The sequence below is a fragment of the Labrus mixtus genome, chromosome 23, assembly GCF_963584025.1.
Source record: "Labrus mixtus chromosome 23, fLabMix1.1, whole genome shotgun sequence".
Taxonomy (NCBI): domain Eukaryota; kingdom Metazoa; phylum Chordata; class Actinopteri; order Labriformes; family Labridae; genus Labrus; species Labrus mixtus.
The window spans coordinates 14440645-14461189 of NC_083634.1; the positions used below are offsets into that span (position 1 = coordinate 14440645).

At 42.2% G+C, this 20545-nt stretch overlaps 1 protein-coding gene and 1 long non-coding RNA gene across 4 annotated transcripts in view; both read right to left on the reverse strand.

Annotated features, from left to right (window-relative positions):
• slc8a4b (solute carrier family 8 member 4b) overlaps window positions 1-11961 on the reverse strand; it is a 97557-nt gene extending 85596 nt beyond the window's left edge. For 2 of the 3 annotated variants that reach the window (XM_061032069.1, XM_061032068.1), the window contains exon 1: window positions 11620-11961. The gene's annotated coding sequence lies outside the window, so the exon portion shown is untranslated. The remainder of the gene's footprint in view (window positions 1-11619) is intronic. The other variant, XM_061032070.1, reaches the window with a different exon arrangement.
• The window catches only part of LOC132958992 (uncharacterized), a 195624-nt gene extending 183552 nt beyond the window's left edge, over window positions 1-12072 (reverse strand). Inside the window, exon 1 of the long non-coding RNA XR_009666853.1 lies at window positions 12023-12072. This is a non-coding gene — a long non-coding RNA (uncharacterized LOC132958992). The remainder of the gene's footprint in view (window positions 1-12022) is intronic.
• Between the last annotated feature and the right edge of the window lie 8473 nt (window positions 12073-20545).

Below are 20545 nucleotides of genomic sequence, written 5' to 3' on the forward strand. Positions count from 1 at the left end.
TCGCCCGCTGTCTCTCCCCTCCATTTCTTTAATTTTACAAGTGAAAACCCATGTGGTGACGAGAATTACCGCTTCTACCCGATGAATGCCAAAAAGAGGTGTGGCACGCGAGTGTGCATGCGTGTGTGTGTGTGTGTGTGTGTTAGTGATGCCAAGTAGCAGTGCAGTTTGATAACAGAGCAGATGGATAACAGGAGCGTGTTTGATTTGTTTGTGCTCAGGAAACGGGAGCACCAGAGAGCTGTGGTAAATCTACTGATGTTAAATGGAACCGAGTCTTTCATTAGCTCAACACTCTCTTCTATGATGAAAAAAAAAAAAGCACTGGCCTTTCTTTATTTCCACAAGAGCAGCACGGAGAAAACACTCAATGTCGAAAAAAATCCGTTCTCAAAAAGCTCTTTATTTTCAGCGCGTAGAAGAGAAATGCGATTCACGCTGACACTTGTGCCCTTTTGAAATCAGTCACAGCGAGGACTTAGGCGCTCAGAATGGACACAAAACATTACCATTAAAGTAAGGAAAGGGGAACATGTCGCTGAGATATTGCACTCGCACAGCTGTGGTGTGCGAGAGTCTAGAAAGGAGGGATGAAATGAGCGGCAGCGGGCCCGCCGTAGCATGACAACAGAGTGGATTATGGGTGTTTAGGAGCAACTGTTGTCCACTCCTGATTTATTTTATTTATTTTATACCCTCGACCTGTCTATCACTTATGATCCCCTGCTTTAATCCAATCAGATACATCGCCAGGCATGACATTCACACACACACACACACACACACACACACACACACACACACGCAAACATACAAACCACCCGGTCCAATGAAGCTGACACTTGCAAGATCGCACAATCACACATGCATGCACTCGTGAACACACCGTCACTGACAAATCGCATGCAGAAAGAGCCCGCAGTCATGCATGCAACGTGGAAGGGGAGCTTGGTTGTGTGTATTTGTGCGATTGTGTGTGTGTGTGTGTGTGTGTGTGTGTTTGTGGCTCTTATCAGATTACATAAGCAAGGTTTGGGTTTATGCTGCTGTGACAGATTACGCACAAATGAATAGAGGATGAGGCCAGGCGAGGGAAGGATAGAAGCAGCCAGGAGAGAAAAGACTAAAACAGATAAGTAAATTATGGAATATAATGCAAGATAAAGCGTTTCAGATCAGGGACGGGTTAGACCTCGAATGATTGAAGGGACACTGAGCCGGGCATGAGACAGTAAAGAGGACATACAGGGCGCGTGGTGGGAAATTGAACACAAAGAAGACAGGGGAGAGGAGAGGAGAGGAGAGGCAGATGGGATAAAGGGAGAGAAAAAAAACAACCAAGAAGTGGAGTGATGGAGAGAGAGGGTGGAGGAGGGCCACAGGTGAGGAGGCTAGAGAGAGTATTTGGAGCTTGGAGGTCGAGGGGAGAGGAAGCAGCACAGAGGGATTAAGGGATGTGAGAGGACAGACAGGAGTGAACATGACGAGTCAAAGAGGGAAAAAAAAAAGTGTAGGAGCAGAAGAGACTGAACAGGAGGGGGGGGGGGGGGAAAGAGCAAGGATGATGGAGGCAGAGGGATCCAGAAGTGACAGTAAAAGAGGAGCAAGCAGACAAAGACAAACAATACATGTTGCTGTATTTGTTCCACTAACATTAGAACAGCCATTCAATTTAAGGTTAAAGCTACATTAATCCATATTTTTGACATATTGAAATGGGCAGGATGACCGTGTGTGACATAAGAGAAGGCGCTCATGGTGACAACTCTGCAGGTGCAGTGAGCACTACCGGGGCGTTTTAGCACCTTTTAGCTGATTGTTTTTGGTTTATAGCCGACAATACTATAATGATTATTTCTTTTTTTTTTTTTTTCTTTTTTTGTTTTTCTCCACATGCTCTCACCAAAATTGTTTCCAGCAGCAGTCAGCTGTTTTCAGTCAAGATAAACCCGCAGTACACGACCTCTGCAGCAGCAAAATGTGGATTACACGCTGGAGGCGAACACATCGGGGGCATTTAGAAGCAAAAGAGACCGAATCTTCCCTCAAGAACGGTCAGGGACATAAGCAGAGCTAGAGGAGATTAAATATCAGATTTATAATTCATCAGGTGGTCGTTCATGTCGTGTCTGTCATGGCGGCCGTTGCAAAAGACACGGGGAGTTACAACTCGGATTTCTCTGGATTTGATGACTGTTGGAAATATTTGAGGTAATGTAAGTACTCAACAAAAAAATACTATTTATTACAGGTTAAGTAATTTTTTTATGAATTCAGATATTTTAGTGTAAAGATTCTACACATTACACCTTTAACACAAAAGAAAATATACCACTAAATTGTGTTCATTGTAAGTTTGAATTCCTCTGGTAAATTATGTGGATATGAAATATGGTGCCCCAATTTTGAGGAGAAATAAAACCCAACAGCATCCATGTGGAATAATTTGATCCTCCTTTTTTCAGCATATCCTCTTACCACTTTGAGTATGTTCGAGTGGTTGTTTGGGAGTGTGTAACCATCTTTTAGAACTGACCTGAGGCTATTACTGTGTGCAGTGGGGCAGAAGAGAACACAAAACACGGTGCCATTTGGGCTTTTTTCGGTCACAAAAGCATTGTTGATGGATGTTAAGTTGTAATGTTAAGGCTCTTTCATGCACTTGATGCTCCACCTGTTCCATCCAGTTAGGTACATGTGGGTGCAGGCCTGCGTGTCGGGTAAGCCAATGTGCTTGCTCAGCTTTAGTGGGGTCGTCCTCATTCAAACTTATTTTAAAAGTCATTTGCCACTTTGCAATTTTAGCATTCAAACTTTATAGATAGGGCTGCACATGAACGGTTGATGCAGTTAAACAAGTTAAAAATGGACTCTTTAATTGATTAGAGAAGAAGAATGAACTGGTGTTGTTGGAGTGTGCAAAAACACAAAACATTAAATAGTTAGTATGTGAAACAAACTTCAGATCAGGGTGCGATATGACTCCTTTTTATTTGAAGGGTGCACGTTCATGCTTCTTTCAGTGCCATCTTTTTATAATGTCCAAAAGTGTTGCATACTGTATTTTTATGAAGTATTGTAATGCAACATTTCTTCTCACGAGTACAGAAAATCCACATTTTGTGTGTTTTTAAGAACATTTTGGGGCTTTGTATTTGTGCCTTTATTTTAGTGGTATGGCGGTGGATAGAGTTGGACATCAGGGAGAGAGAGAGAGAGAGAGAGAGAGAGAGCGGGGACAACATGCGGGATAGGAGCCACAGTTGAGATTCTAACCCGTGCCGCCCACTTGGAGGACCACAGCCTCCGCACATAGGGCGCGCGCACCAACCACCAGACCTGCAGCACCCCGGCAACATTTTGTGTTTTCACACAAATTTGTCAAATATAAGTTTTTTAGTGTATTTGTTGATAATTTTTTTTTTTTATATATATGAAAATGTTTATGTTTTAACCTAATACACAAATGCTTACTAAAAGTCTGAGAAGGGGAGAATTGTGTTTTGTTATAAACTGCCACAAGAATCCTTTTTTTAGAACATTTACAAAGAATCGGAGAGACAGACAGAGGACAGACCAACTGGAGGGAGGACGGAGAGAGCGAGACCGACATGGCATGAACATGAACACAGCAGAAAATTAAAGAGGGGAAGCTGTGCGAACAGGGTGGAGAAGGAAAGAGAACGACGAAATGACAGGGCAGAGAAGGGAGGGGAGGCGGTAGAGGGAGTCAGAAGGAAACCACTCGGGAATAAATCCGTGCTTCAGAAACAAGTGCTTCATCTGTTCGACAACCGGTAGCCTCTCCAGAGAGACTCGCAATCTCCTCAATGTTGCCTCAATGCTCCAGAATCCTCCTTAAAAAAAAAAAAAAAAAAAAAAAAAAGAGCACGCGCTGCAGCTTTATGCAACTGTTCACTTTTTCACATAGTGCTCATTGGAGTTTGTCCACTCAGGAAAGCTTTAAAAAAAAAAAAAAGGATTCTTCATCTGAACCGATTTTCACACTAAATTTGATACATCTGTGATTGTCCATTTTTTTTTTACATTGAGCGTCCCATTGATGAATTGAAAAGAGCAGATTGTTCAGAATCTGGCCTTGGAGAGCGACTGCGAAAAAGGACAGAAGCATGCTCGTGTTTATTTTGTCTTCCTTCTGTTATCGTTCAGAAAATTGTAACCACCTTAGCCGCTTTTTCTCCACTTAGCGCTGTCTAGTGCTGCCAAGTATCAAGCCATCCCTGGCATGTTTTTTTTTTAAGCGAACAACAACAACAACAACAACAACAACAATAATAATAAAATGTCCAGGACAGTTTGCCCCCGTGAATCATCGCATTCTGATCACAGACGAAGCGAAAGACCCAGATAGCTGCAGACACAGAGGAAGACTCATTTACAGACACAGCTGTCACCAATCCAAGTGTGTGTGTGTGTGTGTGTGTGTGTGTGTGTGTGTGTGTGTGATAGCTGTGGTTACATTTAAAACAAATGCTTCCCTCCACCTTGGTATTTTCTATTTTTAGCAGCAGCAGCAGCAGCAGCAGGACGAGCCTCTCTGCATACCAATGCCCCGCTCATCTTTAACCATCACCTGGTGGGATGACAGTGATTATGACATCATCAAGTCTTTTAATGTCTGTTCGAAAATGTTGGTCAGTCACTTTAAGGATTTTCCCTTTAGTGCAAGAGAATGAGTGCAGGTGTGAGGGCCCATTTGGGGGACTCTGTGGTCGTTTTGTTTTTGTGTGTGACGGCTCTTGATTAGAACTACATCCAGACACCACGGCCTCGAGGACACAGCAAATGACAAGTGAAGGAGCAAACATGTGGGATAGAAGGTCATCTTTAAAGATAAATGAGCTATAGAGGTCAAAGGGTCGAGGTAAATGGTACTCCCGGCATGATCCATGTCGACATGTAACGCCTCAAACCGGAGAGAAGAATTAGCTGCAAACATTCAGAAGTTCGATAACTTTTCAAAAAGTATATTCTGCTTGAACATTTTTTTTTCCACTCGAGTGCAGATTTAGGAAGAGGATTAAAGTGAAGCAATACACTGAAACGTTTTAACTCATACAAATAAAAGATTTAAATCAGCCAAGTTAAAAATGCAGCATTGCTGAATTCAACACCAGAGGGACTTTTTTTATCTAAATTTATTTGGTCTCTTTTTAACAGTAGCTGTGGTAATAAATGTTTGCTTCTGTAAGCGAGTCGGACTAAATTATAGCATTTATTATTTGACCATAATTGTGTCTAAGTACAATGTTGGTCAGCAAATACTTTATAGGTTCCCTTAAGAAACAAAAATCCACATCATGGCAATAATACAAATGTTAGGGGAAGTGGTTTGTTGCTTATTGAGGGTGGTTTCCAATCAGGGACCCGCCCAGATCCGAGTATGCTTGACCCCAAGTCTGGTACACAAGTGTACATGGGCGCTGACCGGTGTTATAATGTGAACGCAGACCAGCGGAGAGAGAGAGAGAGAGAGAGAGAGAGAGGGAGAGGGCTCCCCGCACGGTATGAAACAACCGTTCCCAATGTGAAAACGCCCTAAAGCTCCTGTGCAGAACTCCTGCTTTGTGTTGATTTTTGGCCCCCACCTGTTAACAATGTGGTAAGAGTAATCTCCTGAGCCATCTTGTTTTTTAACATAAGTAGTTTTCTGTTACAAAAAAAATCTCACCCGACCTTTATTCTAAATCCCAAACATGCACCTCACAATGAATGTCAGTCATGCAAAATGTTTTAAAGGCTGTTCAGGCAGTGTGCTGTTAATCGCCTTATCTGACATCTTTGGCATGTAAACTAACTACATGTGATAATGAATCTCCTCTCTGATGGTCTTGTTTGCTTTGTAGGTCATGCAGACCGCATCATCGTTCATTTCAGTCTGTTTCATAACCAGCTTCAAACTCCTCACAGGCGCTTTCACATCATGTTTAATGAGAAGCTAACTCTTGCTAGTTTGGCAGCAATTGTTGTGCCAACAGCAACAATCTGTTAGAACTTCTAGTTGCTTTTCTGTTAAACTTACATAATATTCACTTTTTAATCAAATATTTAAAAACCAATCTGGGGCTTAATAGTCTTCACTATCCAGGATGATGTAAGCAAGATACACAGACTTCATGGCAGGGCTTTTTAAAGTCAGTGAGGAAGGCTCCCGCACACTGTCTCGCTTTATGCTGACATATTTATTTGATCAAACGGCGTTTCGGTCTGACCGACTTTCATCAGGCACACCTGTATGATAAAATGAATGTGTCAGCATTAAGCCAGACAGCGTGCGGGAGCCTCCCTCGTTGTCTTCAAGTGTTACCCTCCTCCGACGCTCCTGTCACACATCCCGGTGCGCAGAGATTTTTTTCCCCCAACATTTTTGTATCTGTATCATCTGTTTAAAATGTGTAAATGCACTTTGATAGAGCTTTACAGTACATGTGCTTAAACAGGAGTGAGTGAAAAACAATAAATCTCCCGCCGCTGCAACAACTAATGAGCAGAAAATGTAAGACTGCAAGATCGTACTGTCACCTCTAATTTGGTCAATATGATGATAGAGCAAAAACGGTGCATGCTGCATTCAGTGCTGCCGGCTATTAACGGCTCAGTTCATCATCTGCCACTTTACCTCCGAGGGACTAAGTGAGATGCACGCGTGTGAGGGCCAAATCAGTCTGCCGTGCAAGTGAGATCACTGTTGGTACATCAAAAGCTGCTACCCAGCTTGGAAATCACACCGTTTGGCAATAAACGTGTCAAATGAATCCCTGAAGTGATGCATTGGGAGTGATTGGAAACGGAGTGGAATGAATGATGTGAAAAGCCCAGCCAGCCTGGTCGGCCCCATGAGGGAAATTAGTGTGATATTAGGTCAGCACTAGTCATTTTTTTTTTTTTTTTTTTTTTTTATCTTGGTGGGTGATGCATCCATACTATATCTGAAACCTTTATTGGTGCGACCCTCTTTGTAAGCTCATTTTTAATGGAGTATTTTGATTTCTTACTTGGTTTAGGTGCAATACCTTGATCTTACATGTTTCCAGGATTTTGTCACATCAAATTGGGGTCCAGGGTCGCTCAGTCAGTGAGAACTGAGTCTGTACTGGGTTGGGAACTTGAGGGTCGCCGGTTCAAGTCCCAATACGGACCAAGACTGGGAAATCGGGACTGGTGACTGTAGAGGTTCCGATTCATTTCCAGCGTATACTGCCCAGACGCCCTTTAGCCAGGCGGTAAACCCCCAATTGACCATGGCCCCCTCCCTCTGACATCTCTCTGTTAATGCACGTCTATAGATCTGGTTTGTGCTTTGGGGGTCTATGTGTGTAGCATGTCTCACAATGATAGATAAAAACTTTGTAACTTCTCTCAGGATTAGTGGAAGTGTATAGAGTGTTCTTGTTAATCGTTATTTCTCCTTACAGTCTAACTCGGGATAAAGGTCATGTTTTATAAGTCTATATAATATATAAGTTAAGTCTTAAGCAGAAGCTTCATAAACGCCTGCACAGACTGTAAAGTTTTTGGTTTGATAGACTACTTTGACAATTTGTCCCTTGGCCTTCATCCACAGCCTCCATTCCAGGAAGTGTTAAGTTGCCGTTATGCGATGTGGCATTTGGGCAGAGCAGGCGGCACTTTGGCCACTGACTACCATGAACGTCAAAGAGTGCATAAAATAAAACAGGATAGGCCAACGACTTTGTGTCAGAGCCAGAGGAGATGAACCGGGCGCTCTATCACTGTCCTCACATTCTATTGTTATAGGGACTTAATTAATCAACCTGTAGGCAGGGTGCCATGCTTTTTTAAAGCCTCGAGGTGAGACTGGTTGGAAGGTTGTTGTGGTTAAATGAAAACGCCTCAGGAAATGATCCTAATTAAAGGGGCAGTCAACACAGGTAAGGAATATTGAGTGAGCTTTTTGATTCGAGCCGTTTTCCCCAAACACGAAAAAAAAGCATACTTAATGTGTTTGCAAGTCAGTAAAAAAGCTGAAGATGATAACTGATGCCAATGCTTTGAACAGCACACATCAAGCAGATGTTCCTTATAGAGGAAGACTCACAACTCTGAGAAGTCACAAAGTCTGTCCTTGTTGTTGTTCTAGCCAACAGGAAGTAGCTTACACTGCTAACACTATCTGTTTAGTTTGTTGCTAAGCATTAGCCTGCCTGCACTAAATGGCGCGTTCCATTTATGTCGGATCTCGGAGCTGGGAATGACGTCACACCCCAGCTAACTTGAGTTCCAGTTGTGAGTTGGCAGCAAGTCGGACAAGCAACATGGAAGCTCAAAATTCTGCACAGACGAGATTGGAAAACACTTTATTTATTTTTTTGAATGGCTTTTTTATTTGACTTGTATTCAGTTTATTTACATATGAAGTGAATCCGTCATATTGACTACATGTTGGACACTTTGGGGCTCCACTACTGGCCTGCACAAAATTTAGATTTTAGGCAAGAAGGTCCATGCCCTCAGTAAGTGTTTTAGCCCTGTGGGCAATGGAAAACAATACGTTAGATTTTTAAAGGTTGGAGTACCACCTCAAACAACTATGTAAACTACTGTCTAAGGCCATTTCCCCTTTGGTAATCTTTACTAAAGCCTCTGCTCCTGGCTATGTGAGTCATTCTTCTTCTTCTTTTTTACTTCCTTGTCATTGTCAAAATCATCTTCCTGCTGCTGCACCATTCAGAGCACAAGGCATCTATCTCCAGGGCTAACAACCCCCAGTGACACTACTAACAGCATGTAACACACACACACACACACACACACACACACACACACACACGTGTGCGCGCACACACTCAAAGGAAAGAAGAGGATTATGACCACAGGGACTTTCCTGTCCCTCCGAGCTACCAGCCAGACACGCCATGCTGACAGTAGCGGGATCCCAGGGGTCAGTAATCAGTAATGACACAAGTCACCAGAGACCAGTGCCAGTGATACACATAACCAGATTAACGTGGACAAGAATAGAGGCCAAGTTGTGGGTTACCACCTTTTCCAGCGGGCCGGTGAGTGTGTTGTTTAAGTCATTAATGGATTAGTTGAGGATACAGTCACAGGAAAGGAAGCCACAGACAGAGAGAGACAGAGAGCGAGAGAGTCCCGGATATTTTTGGCACCAACACAAACATGTAGAGACTTAGCAGGTACGGAGGCAGCATGCATAATGTTCAAACAAAAAGCACACAAATACATATGTGGGGACTATAAATGTGACAGCCTGACCAAATCAACGTCAATATTGGTATTTTGTGGACAAAGTAATGAATACACGTGTGTGTTTTTTGTCTTCCTTCCAAAACGCCTGGTTTCTCTGGCCTTCCAGTCACTTACAGTCAAAGCTCAAACGGGATGAATAACTGGACAGATGGAACAAAATCAACACAAATGCCAGGAGAGCCAAAATAGACACACTGTGTTCCGAGTCTGTTGAGAGCAGAAATGTACACAAAATAAGTGGTGTGTCTTCAATAACAACTCTGACACTGATGGAAATTTACTCAGATACATCACCACTCTCATCTTGCCTGAAGAGTTATTTTCTGTCATGTCCAATAAAGGGAGACAATGTTCTTAGAAAAGTAACTCCAAAGAAAGTTTCCTTCTAATCTTTTAAACGTATATTCTTGCTGCCAGAAATCATCTGAATACACTTTTGACCCTTTGCTACACTGCTGAAAATAGCTTTGCATGTCTGATCGTCGAAAAATCAGACAGAGCGTTTGATTGTCCAAAGTGTTGCCTCATGTATCACCGCCATGCAGACATGGCCCACATTATCTTTAGTAAATGTCTATACTGGATTGTAGCAGTGAGCTAGACAGCATCAAAGCTGCTTAACACAAAGACTTTATTGTTGCTGATGTAAGCGGAAAAAATGGTTTGGGATACGTAGATGAGTGTAGCCTATTGCCTTAGACAGCTTGGGTGCTTGAATTATTGAGAGGACGGCATGGCTTTATGTTAATTATTTATCATTATGTACTGGTTCTATTCCCATCTTCCTAATTTCAAGTTCAAGTAAAATTTTAAAAAACTACAATCACCATTAAGGCATCCATCCCAGCGTTTTTATCATTATCTGTGGAACCACTATTATCGTTATGATCCCCATCATGAAGTACTTTGAGTGGCCCGAAGACTTGAAAGGCACTTAGTGCAGTCCATTTACCATTTAATACAATGCAGCAGTTAAACCACCACTGGATGCAATCATCTTCACTAAATCATGCAGTCATAATCAAACCCACCGCCATGTTCACTGTCATCAACTTCAGCTTCCTCATCATCATGATCTCATTGGCTTAGCTATCAACATCCTGGTTTTTTTTTTCTTCTTCTAAAACCTTGCTGAACTTTTTGTTTTAAATGTCCGCATCTTCATCAAACAACAATCATCATCCTCATCGACACCATCACCTTCCATCTACACCGCTGTCAGTCAGTCAAGCAAACTTGCTTGATACCTTTGCAGGTTAATGCAAATTAAAAGTGCCTCAGGGCGGGCTACAAATGACTTGCAATCTGGAAAATAAGACAGCACACGGGGTAAACACTAAGAACCTATCTGAAGGTAAGGCCCACAGAATTCATAACAGGAAACCACACCACCATGAGAACCAGTTAGCCACGAATAAAAATTGCAATCCAAGAGAGGACACTAAACAACTCGATTTTATTGGATGCAACACAATACAATGTAATACACAATATTGCACTGTAGATTCAAATTTTTGGGCTCAGAGTAAAACCAATTAAATCCATTTACAACCATCCTCATAACCATCAACGCTTCCAGCACTACCACCATCACCACTGGCCAGAAAAAAAAAGCTTACATCTATTTAACATGAATATCTAATTACAAATTTGCCTGCAATATATGAAAATAAATCAATCTCTTGTGCATTTTAATTGAATTATTCCATCATCATCGTTTCCCCCACCTCCTGCACCTTGACCTAAGTGCGCAGACCCTCGGTGCGTTCACTCTCCCTGACCCTGATCTCATCCTCCCTCACCCGGCTGCACGTCCTGCTCCCGTCCACAGCCTCTCTGCAGCTTTTCAATTGAGCGTTTTCTCACCAAAGCTTCACGTCCAGTACACAAGTGGAGTGTGTGCTGCGCTGGATAAATGCTTAATTGGAGCGGTGCTGAACTGAAGGCGTCTCCCAGACAGACAGGGTAGGGCTCTCTGCGGTGTCGCACCTGAGAGAGAGAGAGAGAGACACCTCTGGTCACGCATGGTCTGTCCGGTCTCCGCGCATTCCTCCGCGCTCCTCTCCCTCAGCTATGCGACCAGTTTCCCTTTTCTCCCCCCACCCCTTGATCTCTATCTTGCCAGGTTGTGTGCTCCCCCGTTTACGCACGCATGCACCGATCTGTGCAAATGACACCACCCGCTGCGATTAACCGACTGTCAAAGTGATTGCACCGAGCGTACACTGCTTACCGTTGACTGTCTCCCGCCACACACTTGGGCTACAGCTCACACAGCCTATGGTTATAAGAAACTAAAACAATTGACAGAAATCTATCGTGAAATCACCCCAAAAGCAATGTCAATTCACACGTGCGTCCTCTTACCGGTTCTGTGCTCTGAAAGATGTCCAAGTCGGGATCCGTTCATTCATTCACTTATCCTGTTCTCATCTGTCTGTTCATCCTTCCCTCCGTTCCGTCCCTCATTCAGCTGCTGAATAAAACGGCACTTCTCCTCTGAAACGGCGGCGACGGCGACAGAGCAGGCGCACTTCACCCGTTGGCTGCGCGCTCTTGCTCTCTCTCTCTCTCTCTCTCTCTCTCTCTCTCTCTCTCTCCGACAAGGAGCATCTCCTCCCTCTTTCTCCTCCTCCTCTCTTGGGCAGAACAACAAGTCAGAGGACGGCAGAAGGATGGAACCGAAAAAGAAAAAAAGATGGATAGAGTGAGGACGGAAGGATGCGCTGATGTGAGCAGGAGTGGAGGCAAAAGACAGAGAGCTAGACACTGTGTGTGTGTGTGTGTGTGTGTGTGTGTGTGTGTGTGTGTGTGTGTGCGTGTGTGTGCGTCCCAGCAGCAGCACTGAAAAACATAGATCATTGTTGGAGTGAAAGAGGTGAGAGTGGGGAGTACTGGAACAGAAGAAGTGAAAGCATGCATGCAGAAGTGAAAAGCAGAATGGGTGTAAAGAAGAAGAGACATTTTTTATTTTTATTTTTTTTACTAAATATCCTATTTCAACATAGGCGACAATAAACTTAAACTAAAGAAGACGGAGATAAGAAGAATACGTTAATTTTGTAAAGCTTAAACAAAAATGGGGGCAAATTATTTTTCTTGAAATGACCTTATATGCTGCCAGAGATGGCAGGAAGGAGATCTGGAAGATGTCTTTCCAGATCTCCTGCTCCCTCATCTTCCTGTAAGTCTGCCTTTTTCAAACAAAAAGTGACCTCAAGGAGCCCCGTCACAAGACATCTTTGTCCACCAAGATTGTTGGAGAGACGCTGATTTCAACTTGAGCTTGTACAGCGCTTTTCTAATCTTCTGACTACTCAAAGTGCTCTTACACCGGCAGGTCACTCCACACACCACTTTCACACACTGATGGCAGAGGCTGCTATGTAAAGTGTCCATCAAAAGTAACTAACTAATGAGTAACTAATGAGTATTTGCTGATTGGGTAACTGCTGTTTTGCCTCTCAATAGAGGAAGGGGGGAAGAAGGATAGGCTCCGATAATGTAACGGGGATAGAGATGGATGATGGTGAGAAGGTCGGTAAGAACATCTCAAAAGTGGACAATGAAGAAGAAAGAACAGAGGAGGAAAATCAATGATGAAGAATATGGGGACGGCTCGTGTGGAGATGGAAAAGATCGCAAGCACGAGGGAGTGCAGGAGTCGGCGTAAATAATGAGCAAGAGGAGGGGAGTAGTTTTGCATTATCTGTCTTCTCGACACAGTTGATCAGAGTTCTGTCTCGGCGTGAAGCATGGCCTTTACAACGTTAAGTTAATTCACACCCCGAGGGGATATCTCTCCCGCAAACACACACAGACCAAACTTTTACATACGCTTAGAGAACACACAGCCAACCATGTCCAAATTCATTCCAGCTAAATGCATGAAAGCAAATTTATAGCTGGACAAAAAGCACATTTGCGCACACATGCACATGAAAAAGTACTAAATAGGCACGGCCGAACGACGCATACAGGCACGTGTTCAGTCATAATACATGCCATCACATCGAGCGCGCCCACACACATATTTCTATTTGAGCTCATCCTGAGACCAAAGTCTGGGAATGAACAGAGCGCAGGATTAAGTGAACACTTGTGCATGTGATATCAAAGCGCTTTATTAATGAATAAATGTGGTCTGTGTTTGGGAATGGGGGGAATTATTCTTCCTCAGAGTAGTTCCATTGATAAAACATTCTGTTTAATCTCCTGTTCGATTTTTGAAAAGCAAAACGCCGGAAGCGTTCTGCACTTTTGTTATGGCAGAGAATCAACAAGCTTGTTATTTTGTCTCTCAAACATTCATTCAGGACACAGAAGTTCACACATTTCAAAGAGACCATGAATGTTTAGAGTCACCTTTAAAATTGGCGGTTTCGTTCGTTTCATTCCACTGGGCCTTTCTGTGAGGCGTTGTATCTGTCCAGGATTGCTCAGGTTCCCTCTGGGTAGCATGACTTCCTCCCACGGTCAACGACTCAATATTTAATAGTTAATATTTGACTTGACATTGCCTGTAGGTGTGAGTGTGTGTGTGACTGATCATTTGTCTTTATCAGCCCTGTGATTGACTGGAGACCTGTCCAGCGTTTATCCCACCTCTTGCCCAATGTTAGCAGTAATTGGCTCAAGGTCCACACACAACCCAGAGCTCCATCACTGGTATAGATCAGTGGTTTTCCAGCCTTCTTTCTCTGGAGCCTCCTGCTTGTATCTAAGAAAACAGAGCCCTCCAGTACCAACACAAAAAAAGTTGATATTGCTGTCAAAAAATAACATGAATTATTTTCTCTAGAATGAAGTTCTGTGCCAATCTAACCTCAGAACCGACAAAGCTGTATCCCGCCCCACCCCCCAAGATCTTTAACGCCCTCCCTTGGTGGGCCCAGGTTGGGAAATCCACAATTAAACAGAGGCCTTCATTTTGAACGCAGAAAAACGCTTTTAAGACAAAGAGAAAAAAATGAACAAGAAAATGGACCAATAAGAGCGTCTTGTTCAAATAAGCACTACTGTATTCAGGATCGATACTTTTTAAACACTGAAAGCTAGCAGCCATTGATTAACTGTCCCAAACTAAAGAACTGAAACCACCCAACTGGAAATACTAATTGTGTTACTGCTCTATGGTTGGTCCTATTGAAGAGAAAAAAGGTGAATGTAAAGGTGATATAGCTCTAAAAACGAGCATCTAAAACCAGACACAAATGCTTTCACAGCATTAAACACACTTGCATGTTTTTAAAGATACATTGGATACATGGGATTATTTTTAATTGAAGTCAACCACATACTGCCTTGCTCCCCAACTCTGCTGCATTCCCTCCTCTCGGCAACAACATCAAAGCTTCACACGATCAGTGCCTATTACCCCTCCCCCATCGCCTCTGACTGAGTCTGCCTGCATTACCACCATATTGGCAAAGAAACCTCAACGATATCTTCAGAAAAAGCTACAGTTCTACCTGTTTCTATGGCAATGAGGGAATATGGCGAGCCCTCTGTCTAACTACTGTAACTAGCTGAAAACAATGACGTTTCCACTATAGGTGTCAGTGTGAAGCGTCTCTGCCTCGGGGGGGGGGGGGTAATCGCTGTTATTCATGAAATATTTAGTTTGTTCTTAAGCTTTTGACTTGTGAAAACCAATGTGATGTTGAAGAGTTGTGTTCATCATACAATCAAATCATTCAAAGAAATGATTTATCTTCATAATGGGTACTGCAGTCCAATTCAAAACATTGGAGCGAGCCATCTCCCCCCCGCCCCCTCTTCCCTAGAGTCGATGTCTACAGAGGTTGCCATGTAACGTTTAGCCAGCTCTGTATCCATCTTGAAACCTTTCTGCTCACTTACCTCTCGTCATCTGAAAAATGTAGAGGCTTTTGAAGTCGGGTAGAATCAGTTATAACTGAACCAGTTTGCTTTCCGTCTTCCATCACTGCAAACCGAGGGGCGTCCAAAACGGCTGTGCGGGGGTGCCTTAGAACCGCCAAATTTCTCCGGTATGAACAAAAAAAGAATCACTCTGGTGTCATGATTTGGTTTTGTATTTGAGTTTCCCTGTTTTATCCCAGTGTTGCTTGTTTCCCTTGTGTGTTCATGGTTTCCTAGTTTTGTCTTCCGTGTTTTCTGTTTTATTTTGTCATTTATTATCCTCGTGTATCTCTGTGTTCTAGTGTGTTTCGTTTCATTCTTGAGTTCTGTGTGTCTTCAGTGTTTCATGATTTAGTTTGTCGTTGTCCTCAGTGTTTCTTGTATTCCTGCCTCTGTGTGTTTCCCAGTGTTGATTGCCCTGATTGTCCTCACCTGTGTCTTGTTAGTCTCACCCGTGTCTGATTACCCCATGTCTATTTAGTCTCTGTGTTTCTTCCCCTCTGTGTCAGTTCATTGTCGTATGTCAGTTTAGTCAGTTTTTGACATCTGGACCTGAATCTAAACTAAGAAGGAGGACATACTGCTGCGTTGTTGTGAGAGAAGCCAGCACTTCCACATAGCATGTTTCCTTAATGTCTGATGATATAATAAGGTTATATTAAATTGCCTTCCAAACAGGCAAAAAAATTGTCATCTTATTTAATTTAATTTTCCTCTTACAATAAATATGTGTTTTTACATACCCACAGCATGTTACTTCAGAAAAACTATTTTTTAATCCGCCAAGGTCAGACAAATTGAAGATGGCAGCCGTCTACCAAATTTCCATGCACACCCAAATCCAAATGTCTGTGTTAGCTCGGCCCCAGTGGGAATATTAGAGATTAGAAAAATAAAAGCAGGACATTAACTTTCTCTTTGGTATACGCTGCAGGCTGTGACACCTGTCTTTAATTTTTCCATTGAGACACTTCTTACCAGCTGTGTTTATTAAGCTGCCTTTGAAATGACTCCCTGGATGAAACAATGCATGCCGCTCTCTGTCATGTATTCCACAGATTTTGGCAGACAAACTGTTGGCACGTCACAAAAGCGAGTTCAAACGAGGCTAGTTCTCTTTCACACAGATTTGGACCCTGTGCCATTTGAGTCCAACTAAGCTTTTCTACGATGACTGCGTTCAATATTCACAACAGTAAGCAATTAAACAACACATTATATTCAGATATTTGACGTGTTTCCTGTTCAACATGCACATATTCTAATGTGAAAATAATTATTAAAGTCATTTTTTTAACAAATGCAGCAGTACAGCAGCACATATCTGTACAGTGAAGATGTTCTTCCAGAAATGATTTAGAGGTGTGGAAATGATCTTACTTTTTATTGCTGTCTTGCTTTGAGAGAAATCAAATGAGAACAAAGCAAAAATCTGGTTGCTAAAAATGGAGCTGCTACCAATATGCTAGTTTAGCATGACATTGAAAACTTGAATTGTTTACTTCTAGTATCCTAGCATCCTTTCATAAAAAACAGTTGACTTATATGTAACAGATAGATTTTTATCTTCAGTCACTAAAACTACTTGTTAAATTTCAGGGGTAAAAACGATGGTTTGGGTTTAAACAAGCTCCTAAATAATACAACCAACAAAGACGCTGTATTTGGCCTGATTAACGCAAGCTGAATAATCAATCAATCAATCAATTTTTATTTGTATAGCGTCAACTCATAACAAGTGTTATCTCGAGACACTTTACAAAAAGCAGGTAAAAGACCTTACTCATTGTTATGTTACAAAAAGCAGGTAAAAGACCTTACTCATTGTTATGTTACAAAAAGCAGGTAAAAGACCTTACTTATTGTTATGTTACAAAAAGCAGGTAAAAGACCTTACTCATTGTTATGTTACAAAAAGCAGGTAAAAGACCTTACTCGTTATGTTACAAAAAGCAGGTAAAAGACCTTACTCATTGCTATGTTACAAAAAGCAGGTAAAAGACCTTACTCATTGTTATGTTACTAAAAGCAGGTAAAAGACCTTACTTGTTATGTTACAAAAAGCAGGTAAAAGACCTTACTCGTTGTTATGTTACTAAAAGCAGGTAAAAGACCTTACTCATTGTTATGTTACAAAAAACAGGTAAAAGACCTTACTTATTGCTATGTTACTAAAAGCAGGTAAAAGACCTTACTTGTTATGTTACAAAAAGCAGGTAAAAGACCTTACTCGTTGTTATGTTACTAAAAGCAGGTAAAAGACCTTACTCGTTGTTATGTTACAAAAAGCAGGTAAAAGACCTTGCTGTTATTGCTATGTTACAAAAAGCAGGTAAAAGACCTTACTCATTGTTATGTTACAAAAAGCAGGTAAAAGACCTTACTCGTTGTTATGTTACAAAAAGCAGGTAAAAGACCTTACTGTTATTGTTATGTTACAAAAAGCAGGTAAAAGACCTTACTCATTGTTATGTTACAAAAAGCAGGTAAAAGACCTTACTCGTTGTTATGTTACAAAAAGCAGGTAAAAGACCTTACTCGTTATGTTACAAAAAGCAGGTAAAAGACCTTACTCGTTATGTTACAAAAAACAGGTAAAAGACCTTACTCATTGTTATGTTACAAAAAGCAGGTAAAAGACCTTACTCATTGTTATGTTACAAAAAGCAGGTAAAAGACCTTACTCGTTATGTTACAAAAAACAGGTAAAAGACCTTACTCGTTATGTTACAAAAAACAGGTAAAAGACCTTACTCATTGTTATGTTACAAAAAGCAGGTAAAAGACCTTACTCGTTATGTTACAAAAAACAGGTAAAAGACCTTACTCATTGTTATGTTACAAAAAGCAGGTAAAAGACCTTACTCATTGTTATGTTACAAAAAGCAGGTAAAAGACCTTACTTATTGTTATGTTACAAAAAGCAGGTAAAAGACCTTACTTGTGGGATAAGATGCAGGAAGAGGGATAGGGAGCAAGGGGGTGGGGGGAGGCAAGCCGTCCATCAACGATCCGGTGGGGAGGAGGGGGGTTGTTCTGGCAGGCCGTCAACCAACGATCTTGAGGAGCCTAAGAGAGCTCAAGACCTCCCAGGAAAGTAGGTGGTTAGTGACTGAGATTTATAGATAGATACATGCAGTAATATGATGTACTGTATATGCACAGAGAGAGAGAGAGAGAGAGAGAGAGAGAGAGAGGAGCTCAAGGTGCCAGTTCCCCCGGTAACTAACATTTTAATTATTTTGACGTGATCTCACACTCTTATAGAACCGTCTACCAGGAACGCTTCCTATCGATGCAAGCTAAGAAATAGTTGAAGATCTCATTTGACACCTACGTATTTGAACCTTTCTTTCTTTTTTTTGTTTTTCTTTACTAAAGGCAGTTGTTGTTGAATGTGATGCACTAACCGATGAGGAGCTTGTGTTTCGACCGAATTTCATCTGAGAAAGAAAACCCAGAGATGAGATTATGGATTGATGCTGTTAGACGCCCTGCTTCCATTTGAGGGAACAAAAGAATGGACTTCTCCTAATCCTGCCAGTACATATTGTGTTAACGTTAATATTCCTTTCTTTTTAACTGACATTACTGCCCCAGTACACTGACTGAAAGTGACTGCTGAGAGTGCTCCTGATACTATCCTTAGCTAATGTTAACCGGCTAATCTTCTGACCACTCAAAGCGCTCTTACACTGCACGTCACATTAACCATTTCACACACTTTTGGTAGAGGGGGCTATGTGAAGTGCCCGACTGCTCGTCAGCACTAATCTCCGAGCCTTTGAGGGCAAAAATAGGGATTCAGCAACATTTTGACATGTGGACTAGGAGCTTCTGATCGAACCGGCAACCTTTCGCTGCCCTTGATGTATCTTGTTGAACCATCAACCCAGCCTGACTTAACGCTTTCCCCATCATATATTTCAGAGCTGAGTGAAAACTGAACCTGAAATACTAACACAGGCTAATATGACTTAGTAGCTGTGTGTTTCTGGAAAGACCCTTCTATGTTTACAGATAATACCTTCAGTAAATAAAGGCTAATAGATCCCCCAAATCCCATTTTGGAACCCCCTTGGTGTACTCCTGGATCCAGCTCAAATATTGGTTGTGATTACAGTGAAGCTCACTAATCAAAGCCGCTCTGCTCTCTCTCTAACCTTATAAAGCTTTTGTCGGTTCCTGATTATTCATGAGCCGCCTCAGACTCATTGTGTCGGACCACTGAAGCAATTGTGAGACATGCTGAGTATGGTCCATAGGGGAGTTGTGAAACACACAACTTAATGATGATGACGATGAGGAGGATTGTGAGCAAATGAGCCTTGATGATTCGAAAAGGGAGACGGCGAGCGGAGCAGCCGGATTACATTGTTACTCTCGATCCACAGCTGAAATATTCAAGATGGTTCATTCTGTGGCTGCACACCGCACAGTCCTGTCAAGACACATGAACCCCCCCCCCCCCCACTAGTTGATTGTTTCTGTCCACTCCAGGTTATCACAGCACTAACGGCTGCTAAAGAGTGCCACCAGCATCCGTCTCCGTGGGCGTCCTGGTCGTTACCTTGTCAACAAGCACGACACACGCCGATTGCTAAGTGCTAAAGAGACACTCAAACACTCCATATAACGTAGCGTCTGTGGATATCCTAACACTGACACACACATACGCACATTTCACAACACGTATACTTAGAATGCCCTCATGCTAAATCATGAGCATGTAAACATGCAGACACACTGAAGATTCAAGTGAGATGTGGAGCGCCTCCATCAGCCTGCTGGCTTTTATTGATCAGCATTGAAATGGAGCTGCTGATTAATCAGAGGGATGGGACCAATCAGAGCCTCAGCGCACACACACACACACACACACACACACATTTTGGCACACAAACACAGAGCCCCTGCATCAATCCTGCCTGATCTCATTGTAATTCATAAAAATGTAAAACTGGAATTGCACTCTAAAGGCCAGATGATGCCTGTATGACCTGAGCTGTCATCTGTAACCTGAATTTTAAAGACAAAACCGGAAGTGCTCCCCTTATAATTACCATGTTTATGACACCTTCCCCTCAGCCATGACAATAGTTTACACCTCTTGTCAAACCATGTGACCTTACAGGTGAAATAGGGAAGTCTCTATACAGTTTCCAGGATAACTGAGAACATCCTCAAAATGCATTTTTACAGCTTTTCTATGAGTAAATAAGAAGAGAAACACCATCGATGTGTGTATTTCATTGCAGATTTCCATGCATGCTGTATTGACTCATACAGATGTATGAACTTTGTCTCTGCTTATCCACAGAGAGTCACACTTGAGTCATCACGCGGGCATTATTCTTATTCTGCACCTACACTTGTTTTCATGCACCTCATCTCTGTCCAGTTGTGACAC